The sequence below is a fragment of the Corvus brachyrhynchos genome, unplaced genomic scaffold (assembly GCF_000691975.1).
Source record: "Corvus brachyrhynchos isolate BGI_N302 unplaced genomic scaffold, ASM69197v1 scaffold310, whole genome shotgun sequence".
Taxonomy (NCBI): Eukaryota; Metazoa; Chordata; class Aves; order Passeriformes; family Corvidae; genus Corvus; species Corvus brachyrhynchos.
Window position 1 is genome coordinate 3,072,918 of NW_008236213.1, and position 3,591 is coordinate 3,076,508.

The window sequence follows — 3,591 nt, forward strand, 5'->3', positions numbered from 1 at the left end:
CAAGACTGCTGCAATACAGGAAGCATTGGTAAGGACTTGGGTGGACTTTGGGCTTACCCAGCTGGCTGACCATGGGCTGAATGCTTTGTAAGACTCCACCTTATCACCATATCATCTTGTTCTACCGTAAATACATGGACTTTTGCATTTTTTTTACTGGCTGAGGTTATGTTTAATCATCATTTTTTCTTTGTCATTCTTCAAAAAGATTTTACAGAATCAATTAGTTTTAGGTAAGACAAATATACTTTTCTTTAGTTATGTTCTCCTCATACATGCTAGGTTTTATTAAGCAAAAAAGAGTCAGTGTAAAGAGTGCAAGGAAAACTGTGCAGTTACATGCAATATGTATATATACACACCTTTTGTGTTTGTTATTGCTATGTTTGTAATGGTGAGAGGAACATATTGCTGTAATATTATGAGCACAAAAGCTATAAGGATCTTACATATTTTCATGTATGTTGCATATTCAAGGTCAGCAGCTACCAGTAGCATCACAACCCTCGTGCAGTAGTCAGAGGCGGTATCTTGCACTTGGTGTTAATTCTTACCATGCTAGGAAAAAGTGGATGTACTGTCTTGTCCTGTGGAAAGGATAAAACCCAAGTACTATAAATTTTTTTCCCATATAATCCAAAACCACACCATGCTTTGTAAGATTTGCATGTAGGTTTGTTCAGAGGCTTTGGATTCAGTCACTGCTATGACAAAGTCAATACCCTATTATTTCTAACCATAATGATTTTCCTTATTGTAATACATAGGAGTCAACTTCAGATGGAGCACTGCAAGACAAACTGCTATACTTCTATACAACTTCTATATAGATGCGCCCTCCTAGGCAACCCCCGCTTTTTTTAGCAGTCTGTTGATTCAACACTATAACATCTCAGCTCATTTTGCATTATGTCTTTGAGTTTTGAAAAGGTTGCTTTTGACATATACTTCTTTAAACTAGATCCAAATGTCAGGGCTAGGCTTAAAAATACTGGTCTCCCTTCAGAAAAGTATGCTTTATCACACATTATAAGCATTAGAAAATAAATCATGGAAAAGACCTGTGATATCATCTCATCTCCCCCCATAAGCATAGGATTGTTCCCTACAATATGTCAGGCAGTTTTGTTCTTTCTAGTTTAAATGACTCTCAGGTTTTCATCAGACTCTTTTACAGTCTAATTTATCTTATTATCATGACATCTATCCAGATATTCAGCCTACATTTTACTATGCTGTGTTTCATCCCACAGTTTTGAATTGTTGTCCTTCATTCTAAGTAAAGAATCAGGATTTTTTTGTCTTCTGTTTTCTTAGGAAGTGCAAAGAATTCTGGACTTAAGGAGACAAAATATAAGTGGCTCTCAAGTGCATCCAATTGAAACTCTCTCAAACAATAACGGTGCTCACCATCATAAAAACATCTCCACCTCAGAACTACTCAGAGCAAGAAATAAGCTAGCTCTTTTCTACTAGTTTTTTCAAAATGAGCTTTCTCATTGCAATTTTCTGGTTTGGTTTGGTTTGTTTTTAACTGCAGGCTGCACACATCTTCTGTTCAAATTCAATAGGTACACTTGAATAGCAGTTAAATAGACACAATTACTTTTATAAAAGTGTGTCTGTTGTGCATTTTTTCTAATAATGTCTTTTTAATTGACTGGTTTAAAAGAACATCTATGCTAACACTCATGTTTGCACTGTCATATACTCCACGCCATCTTACCTCTGATCTTGGTCTCACACAGTCACCTGTCCTCCAAAGCATTCTGCTTCATGCACCCACATTCAGAAAAAATCTAGTAGGCACCCACCCTAATTAACATGAAGTGTCATTTAATTAATCTCTTTAGAGAGCATAATCCTGATTAAAATGGCCAGGCAACCAGTATTTAATGGGATGAGTAAAAACGTGGATCTAAAGAAAATCTGTGTTTTCAATTGTTCTCAAATAATAAAATACTGGGTTCTAATTCTGAAGGCTTTTTACAGACAACATTAACTAAAAAGAAACAGGAGACTTCACAATAGTTTTTTGTCAACTGCACCATCAGTAGCTTTTCAAATAAGCGTATTATGTATCACAACAGACATCAATGGTACACACATATTAGGCTGGCCACTATACATGTGAGTGTAAATGTGTAGGGGGATGCTGTTCACAGATATTCATACATTCAGATATGTGGACTGGCTGCTCTGCTGTTGTGTTTATGGGATGCTCAGCACCCAAAAGAGAAGAAATGCAGACGGGAACACCAAATTAGTTGCATCTTTTGTACCAGTAGAAGAACTAACACTTGAGGAGTGCTGTGCCTGATGCCTTAGGTTTTAACTTTTACATTTTTCAAATCACTCTACTTCTTAGTGTGTAACTCTGAAGTTTCTTGTAGCCTGTTAATTTCTGCTCTCTCATGCTAGGTAGACGTAACAAAGCCGCTCCAGGCCTGCTCTTCAAGGACACCCAGACCGTCCTAGACCCAAAAAGTATAAACCAAAAGGCCTCTAAAGGGGGGGCAAGTGAGGGAATTACATCATTAAACTGAAGCTTTAATTGGAGAATTAACCCTGATATGCAAATGAACCAAGCCTATAAAAGTGTGAAGAACTCATGACCTGTTGTCCATCTTGGGGTCCATTTTTGGCAGTAGCCTCTGGCTCCCCAGGGTGTACCTTTGAAGGCCCTTCAAATACATACCTACCTTATTCCCTTACCGCTGTCTAGTCTCTGTTTCTAGGAGGCCTCTTAAGGCATCATGCCCCATGAAACAACAGCTGTACCTATCCCCTTCTCTTGTCACTCTGGCTTTGCTTGGTTTGGCATTGTGAACATACACTTTGTACTACACAGTGTGTGACCCAGTGACTCCTGGAGCAGTATTTGCTCCAACTCTGACGACAACTCTTCGAAATACTGTCTTCCCTGCTCTAAGTAAAACGTGGCAGCAGATGCAACAGAAATGGCCTTACTCTAAGCTAGAGTTTGCCAGAGTTTGCTAAGCAATTTTAAGCATGCTAAGCTTTCTAGCCTCTTTACAGTCTAAGTAAGAACTTTATTGTCTCTCCTCTCTTGAGCACCCTTCTACCAGAAGAAAAGCAAACCTAAGATACTTCATAGCCTTTCTGGCATCATGACAAATACTACTAGCAGGTATTTTGTACTACAACCTCTGCCTGCTATATTTCATTTTCTTTAGTAATTACTAGTTAAATTCATCACTGCCAGAAATCCATTGATTCAGCAGAAGACCCTCCTATAGTGTCATGGTTTAGCATAGTTTGGGTTTTTAGTTAAAGAAGGCTCCATCAGCCCCAGAAGTGATTCTTTGCAAGGAGGTGCTTACAGCTTCCTCTAGACCCAATAGAACCAATAAACTGGCTCGTTTGAATATTGGCACCTTTTTTAAGCCACTTAAGAAGCTTGAGACGCCTCTGCGATCCACGTTCAACAACGAACAAACCCTGGGAAAGCTCTCTTGCTGCCGGCTTTTGGACAGGTAACTGGGGGCCCGTGGTGCAGCCCAGCCGGGCCGGGCCCTCCTCGGCGTGTCCTGGCTGAGATCTCAGCCGCTTCTGCTCGCTGGGCACACG